This window comes from Eretmochelys imbricata, chromosome 23 (genome assembly GCF_965152235.1).
Source record: "Eretmochelys imbricata isolate rEreImb1 chromosome 23, rEreImb1.hap1, whole genome shotgun sequence".
Classification (NCBI taxonomy): domain Eukaryota; kingdom Metazoa; phylum Chordata; order Testudines; family Cheloniidae; genus Eretmochelys; species Eretmochelys imbricata.
The window spans coordinates 14097536-14105320 of NC_135594.1; the positions used below are offsets into that span (position 1 = coordinate 14097536).

A 7785-nucleotide genomic window follows, 5' to 3' on the forward strand; every position below is an offset into this window, starting at 1 on the left:
GGGAGTAGGCGGGATACTGGGGTAGATGGGCCCGGGGGCTGATCACGGGGTGGGGATGGGAGGACAGGGGATACCAGGGTAGATGGGCCCAGGGCTGATCGGGCAGGGATGGGAGTAGGCGGGATACTGGGGTAGATGGGCCCGGGGGCTGATCACGGGGTGGGGATGGGAGGACAGGGGATACCAGGGTAGATGGGCCCAGGGCTGATTGGGCAGGGATAGGAGTAGGCGGGATACCGGGGTAGATAGGCCTGGAGGCTGATCACGGGGACGGGGGGGGGGAAATGGGAGGACAGGGGATACCGGGGTAAATGGGCCCAGGGGCTGATCGGGCAGGGATGGGAGTAGGCGGGATACTGGGGTAGATGGGCCCGGGGGCTGATCACGGGGTGGGGATGGGAGGACAAGGGATACCAGGGTAAAATGGGCCCAGAGCTGATTGGGCAGGGATGGGAGTAGGCGGGATACTGGGGTAGATGGGCCCGGGGGCTGATCACAGGGTGGGGATGGGAGGACAGGGGATACCAGGGTAGATGGGCCCAGGGCTGATCGGGCAGGGATGGGAGTAGGCGGGATACCGGGGTAGATGGGCCCGGGGGCTGATCACGGGGTGGGGATGGGAGGACAGGGGATACCAGGGTAGATGGGCCCAGGGCTGATCGGGCAGGGATGGGAGTAGACGGGATACTGGGGTAGATGGGCCCGGGGGCTGATCACGGGGTGGGGATGGGAGGACAGGGGATACCAGGGTAGATGGGCCCAGGGCTGATTGGGCAGGGATGGGAGTAGACGGGATACTGGGGTAGATGGGCCCGGGGGCTGATCACGGGGTGGGGATGGGAGGACAGGGGATATCAGGGTAGATGGGCCCAGGGCTGATCAGGCAGGGATGGGTGTAGCCGGGATACCGGGGTAGATGGGCCTGTGGCTCTGGCTGGAGGTTCTGGGGGAGGAGGGGAGTGGGGGAGGGGGTGGTACCTCTGCAGAAGGGCCGGGGTGACCAGGTGCCGTTGCCCCGGCAGGTGACCCGGTTGGTGCCGTCCAGCAGGTAGCTGCGCTTGCAGAGGTAATAGACCAGCTCCCCGGCCCGGTACTGAGCCTTCTCCACCGCCACCAGGTAGCCCCCGGCGATGTCCCCGGGGGGTGGGCAGAACACGGCTGGGGGAGAGAGGGGGTCACGGCCAGGCCCGGGGGAAGGACAGAGCAGGGCCAGGGGGAGGGAAGGACGAAGGGCTGGGTGGAGAGATGGAGGCTGCATGGGGGGTACAGGGATGCAGGAGGGTGGGGGGTGGATGGCTGGAGGGAATGTGGGGGGTGGATGCGGGTGTGGCGGGTGGATGGGGGTGTGACCGGTGGATGGGGGTGGATGGCTGGAAGGGATGTGGGGGGCAGATGGGGGCGTGTGGGGGGTGGACGGCTGGAGGGGATGTAGGGGGCAGATGGGGGTGTGTGTGGGGTGGACGGCTGGAGGGGACGTAGGGGGCAGATGGGGGTGTGGCGGGTGGATGGCTGGAGGGGATGTGGGGGGCAGATGCGGGTGTGGCGGGTGGATGGCTGGAGGGGATGTGGGGGGCAGATGCGGGTGTGACAGGTGGATGACTGGAGGGGATGTGGAGGCAGATGGGGATGTGACAGGTGGATGGGGGTGTGTAGATGGATGGGGGGTGTGGCGGGTGGATGGCTGGAGGGGATGTAGGGGGCAGATGGGGGTGTGTGTGGGGTGGACGGCTGGAGGGGATGTAGGGGGCAGATGGGGGTGTGGCGGGTGGATGGCTGGAGGGGATGTGGAGGCAGATGGGGATGTGACAGGTGGATGGGGGTGTGTGGATGGATGAGGGGTGTGGCGGGTGGATGGCTGGAGGGGACGTAGGGGGCAGATGGGGGTGTGTGTGGGGTGGACGGCTGGAGGGGATGTAGGGGGCAGATGGGGGTGTGGCGGGTGGATGGCTGGAGGGGATGTGGGGGGCAGATGGGGGTGTGACAGGTGGATGGCTGGAGGGGATGTGGAGGCAGATGGGGATGTGACAGGTGGATGGGGGTGTGTGGATGGATGGGGGGTGTGGCGGGTGGATGGCTGGAGGGGACGTAGGGGGCAGATGGGGGTGTGTGTGGGGTGGATGGCTGGAGAGGATGCAGGGTATATGTGGCAGATGGGGGGGATGCAGCAGTGGATGGAGGGATGAAGGGAAGGGGGCTGGGGAGGGAGGGGGCATGTCTCTATCTCTCTAGGGCCTCCCCCAAGCTCCCTCACGACCCCCTCCAAGAGCACCGTCCCAGCCCCCCACCTTCCCTCCCAGCTGGGAGGGGGCCCGGCCTGGCACTGGAGCCCAGGAGGATGGGCCAGCCCCGGCATGGGGGCAGATGGGGACAGAGAGAAACTAGGACCCTCCACCCCTGCCCCCCTTCGCCCTACTCACGGTGGCAGGTTGGGGCGGGCCCAGACCACTCCTGGTTCTCCTGGCATCGGATGGTCTCTGGGCCCTCCAGCCGGTACCTGGGGAGCGGGGGGAGAGGTGAGGTTGCAGATGGGGCTGGGCTCTCTGAGGGGCTGCGGGTCGGGAGTGAGGGGCAATGGCAGGGCTGGTGTGGGGTGGGGGGGGAGCTCTGGGCTGGGCTTGCAGGGGGCTGCGGGTCGGGAGTGAGGGGCACCAGCAGAACTGGGGGGGGACTCACCCGCGCTTGCACTTGTACCGCACCTCCCCGCCTGCCCTGTAGGAGGCACCGCTGTGAAATCCATTGTCGGTCTCTGGCGGGGGGCTGCAGAAGGACGACGGGGTCAGATCCCCTGGAACAGAGGACGGGAGGGGGAGGGGAGTCAACTTGGGGGGGGGGTCACCGCTGTCTGGCAGCCAAGTTCCTCCCCCTTAACCCTTAGCATCCTCCAGACACAAAGAGCCATTAAAGGCCTCCCTCAGCAAGGGGAAGATATATTTTTAGGTTCCTTCCCCTTTACACCTGCAGGAGGTGGGGCAGTCTCCCTTTAAGAGACAGGCCCTTGCCCCACCCTCTTCCAATAGGCCCCTCCCCTTTCCCATTTGCTCCTCCCTCTCAGTAGACTCCATCCCCACTGGGACCTTCCTTGTCCCGTTGCGCCCTGCAATTCCCTTATTTGCCTCCTCCCTTTTCATGGTAAGACTCTCCTCTGCCCCATTTGGCCCCTCCCTACCCAATTTGGCTCCTCCTTCTCTGTAAACTCCTCCCCTTCTGCCCCATTTGCCTCCTCCCCCTCCCAGCAGGCCCCACCCCATTCCACATTTGGCTCCTCCCCTTATTTAGCTCCGCCTCTCCTCCAAAGCCTTTCCCTTGGGGCTGTAATTCCCAGACAAGTGGGGGAACCCCGTGGGTTTTGTTGGGAGTAGGTCCCTCCCCGAACACTGCATCTCCCGGACTCCTGGGTTCTGCTCCCCCCAACAGGCTCCATCTCTCTCCTGGGTGGCATGGGGCGGGGAAGATTTCATGGGGGGGGGAATAAAGAAGACTTTGGCTCCTTCCCTCGTGGCTGGAGCCGAAGGGTCAGAGATCATCTTGGAGTGGAGGGGTCACCCAATTTGGGGGTTCAGAGTTTAGATTGAGGATCTGGCTCTAATTTTTTTTTGGGGGGGGCAGCATCTGAGGCTTGGAGGGGAACATTTCTCTTATTTCACTGGAATTTTAGGGAGGAGGCAGAGTCCTGGCTCTGAGGGGAAAATTCAGGGGAGTAAATTGGTTTTGGAGGTGAAGTTCCTGCCTCCCAACCCCCCGCTCTCCGCATTGTCCTTCCAGAGCTGGGATAGACCCCAGGCGTCATGGCTCCCAGCCCCCCTGCTCTAACCACTAGACCGCACTCCCCTCCCAGAACCAGGGAAAGAACCCAGGGGTCCTGGCTCCCAGCCCTTCCCGCAAGCGTACTGTCGCGGGGGGTGGTGGGACAGTTTCCATGTGGCCCAGAGCTCGGTCCCCCCGGGGAGGCGGTCCCCTAACCCTATTTAGCGCCGGCCCCCTTGCTCCAGATGCTGTGTTCCCTGACTCCCCCTGGGGGTGGGCTGGAGGAGGACGCAGGTCCAGGAGAGCTGCTCTGCCTTCATATCTAGGTCTCCGCTTGCCAGGGGATCCGTTATCCTTGAATCAGCCCCGGGACTCATCCTGATCAGCTCACTGCCTAGAGAGCAGCCTGCCCTTTGCAATTGCCAGCGTGAATGACGGTGCTGGGGGCGGGGTGATGACGCTGGGGTGGGTGTTGGGTGATGACGTTGGGGCGGGTGTTGGGTGATGGGGTTGGGGCAGGGGTTGGGGCAGGGCAGATGTTGGATGATGGTGTTGGGGCAGGGTGATGGGGCCAGGGGCGGGGTGATGGGGTGGATGTTGGGTGATGGTGTTGAGGAGGGGTGACGGTGTTGGGGGCGGGTGTTGGGTGACGGTGCTGGGGGCAGGGTGGTGATGTTGGGGCGGATGTTGGGTGACGGGGTTGGGGGTGGGGTGACGGGGTTGGGCGGGTGTTGGGTGATAGTGTTGGGGTTGGGTGTTGGGTGACGGTGCTGGGGGTGGGGTGGATGTTGGATGATGGTGTTTGGGGCAGATGTGGGGTGATGGGGCAGATGTGGGGTGACGGGGTTGGGGCGGGGTAACAGTGTTGGGGGCGGGTGTTGGGTGATGGTGCTGGGGGCGGGGTGGTAATGTTGGGGCGGATGTTGGGTGACGGGGTTGGGGGTGGGGTGATAGGGTTGGGGTGGGGCGAATGTTGGATGATGGTATTGGAGCAGGGTGATGGTGTTTGCGGCGCATGTGGGGTGACGGGGTTGGGGGCGGGGTGACAGTGTTGGGGGCGGGTGTTGGGTGATGGTGCCGGGGTCGGGGTGGTGATGTTGGGGTGGATGTTGGGTGACGGTTCTGGGGGCAGGGTGATGGGGTTGGGGGTGGGGTGATGGGGTTGGGGTGGGGCGGATGTTGGATGATGGTGTTGGGGAAGGGTGACGGTGTTTGGGGCGGATGTGGGGTGACGGGGTTGGGGGTGGGGTGACAGTGTTGGGGCGGGGTGACAGTGTTGGGGGCGGGTGTTGGGTGACGGTGCTGGGGGCAGGGTGACAGGGTTGGGGAGGGTGTTGGGTGATGGGGTTGGGGATGGGGTGATGGGGTTGGGGCAGGTGTTGGGTGATGGCGCTGGGGGCGGGGTGATGGGGGTGGGCGGGTGTTGGGTGACAGTCTTGGGGGAGGATGTTGGGTGACGGGGTTGGGGACAGGGTGACAGGGTTGGGGACGGGTGTTGGGTGATGGTGCTGGAGGTAGGATCACGGTGCTTGGCACTGCAGGGTGGAGGATGGCGAAGGCCCCGACTGGTGACTGGCGGAGGTGTTCCCGTCCCTTACGTTCGCAGGGTGCCGTCAGACTCCACTTCCTGTCCCCCTGGCATCGGCTCAGCGCCGCTCCCTGCCCTTTGGACATCCTGAAGCCTGGCTGGCAGGTCACCTCCATGAGGGCCCCGAAGCCGCGGGAAGCCTGGGCCAAACGTGTCTTGGCGTTATCAATCTGCACGGGCCACGGGCAGGTCCGGCCTGGGAAACGCAAAGACAGTTGGGATGGAGAGAGCCAGGACTCCTGGGTTGTGTCCCGGCTCGGGGAGGGGAGTGGGGTCTAGTGATTAGAGTGAGGGGGCTGGGAGCCAGGACTCCTGAGTTGTGTCCCAGCTCAGGGAGGGGAGTGGGGTCTAGTGATTAGAGTGGGGGGGCTGGGAGCCAGGACTCCTGGGTTGTGTCCCAGCTCAGGGAGGGGAGTGGGGTCTAGTGATTAGAGTGGGGGGGCTGGGAGCCAGGACTCCCTGGTTGTGTCCCGGCTTGGGGAGAGGAGTGGGGTCTAGTGGTTAGAGTGGGGGGCCTGGGAGCCAGGACTCCTGGGTTGTGTCCCGGCTCAGGGAGGGGAGTGGGGTCTAGTGGTTAGAGCTGGGGGGTGGGGGCTGGGAGCCAGCAGCAGTCCCGGCGCCTACCGGGTATCACACAGCTCAGCCCGCAGGCCCCATCACACAAGCACTGCCTGCGGCCAGAGCAGTCGCGGTCCTGGGTGCAGGTCCTCTGGCAGGTCTGGCCCATTCCCTCTGCCGGCGCCTCCCTCCGGGCTGGGCAGGGACTGGGCCCATCTGCGTCTGCGGGGACACGAAGGGGAGCTGTTGGAGTGGCTTGTATAGGTGGGAAACTGAGGCATAAAAGGAGGGGAAGGAAGTCACAGCAAATAGAATCCAGAAGTCCTGGCTCCCACTCAGCTGTTTACACAGGGACCCCCCCCCCCCAAAACTGCTGTTAGAAAAGGGGCAGTTTGAAGAGGGGGGGCCTCTTACAAACATTTCCCTCCCCACCCCTGAAGACCCCCTCACTTTAACAGGAAGGTAGGAGGGCAGGTTGCCTGTAGGGGAAAGGGGCCCCTGCAGTCCCCACCATAGACACCAGCTGGTGGGGCAGGGCCTGCGAGTGCCTCTGGGCGCCGGGGTGGGGGCTGGGGGGGCAGAATTCTCCCCTCCGTACCGGCTGGGAAGCCTGGCGGGGTGTCCATCCCCCAGACACCTGTCTGTTCACCTGGCCCCATGCACCATTCGTCCATCCTCATATCCCCCCCATCCCCATCCACCCCCCCTTCCCCATCCACCCCCTCCTCTCTCTATCCCCATCCACCCCCCCCATCCCCATCCATCCATCTATCTATCTATCCCTCCATCTCTTTCTCAATCCTGCCCAGCCCATGGTGGGGGCCCTGGGGGTCACTTCTCTGGGGCTGAGAACTGGGGCCCCTCCCTGGTTTCTAGCAAAGGCTGTTTAAAGCCCCAGCCGGGACAATTACCTGGGAACAAAATCACACGGGACAAGGGCAGGCGGCTGAGCCAGACCCACTCCTCGAGTGGGGGCAGGGGAGGCGAGGTCACCCCCTCCAGTCTATAGGCCCCCTCCCTGGGGGCACGGGATCCCCCCCCCAGCCCCACTCCCTGGGAGTGCGGGATCCCCCCTCCAGTCTATAGCCCCCCTCCCTGGGGGGTAGAGAAGAGGGGGTGGAAGGACCCCTGGGGGGGGGGAGAGGGGGAAGAGGCAGGGAGCCGGGGGGTCCCTAGTGAGGGAGGGGGACGCGAGGCCAGCGGGGGGGGTGAGCTGGGGGGTTACCCTGACGAGGGAGGGGAGAAGGGAGGACACCGGCAGGCGGGGGAGGGGCATGGGGGAAGCCCTCAGAGAGGGGAGGGGGAAGCCTGTGAACACAGCGGGTGGGGAGCCCGGGGGGGGGGTAGGCAGGCGGCTGGCGGGAAGATATGCCAGCGGGTGGGGGGGTCCCCTGCCCCTCACCTGTGGTGCAGTGACTGCCCCAGGGCAGCAGAAGCAGCAGGAGGAGGGAGGCACCGTAGGGCATGGCAGGCGGGGTCCTGCGACGTCCCTGTGAAGCCAGTGTCCCCGGCCCTGGATATAAATACCCCCCCCCAGGTTATCGATTAACCACCCCGGTCCCTGGGACTCTGACCTCCCGGCCAGGCACCCAGGAGCAAAACAGCCCCACGTCACTGCGGAGAACCCAGGGGTCCTGGCTCCCAGCCACCCCCCACCCACTCTAACCACTAGTCCACACTCCCTGCCCAGACCCCAGGAGAGAACCCAGGAGTCCTGGCTCCCAGCCCCGTCACTCCTCTTGCCTCCTACCCACCCAGAGCTGGGAACTGGGGGGATTCGGGATCTGGAGGGGGGGTCGGGTGTCTGTCCGTGGGGATCTACATTTGGGGGTGTCCTTCTCAGGCCCCCCTCGGGGAACGCCCCCCCCCCCGCCCGGCCCCGTTCTCCTTTAAGG

At 65.2% G+C, this 7785-nt stretch overlaps 1 protein-coding gene across 1 annotated transcript in view; it reads left to right on the forward strand.

Annotated features, from left to right (window-relative positions):
- LOC144279334 (alpha-1B-glycoprotein-like) overlaps positions 1 to 7785 on the forward strand; it is a 937253-nt gene that overhangs the window by 760870 nt on the left and 168598 nt on the right. The window lies entirely within an intron of this gene.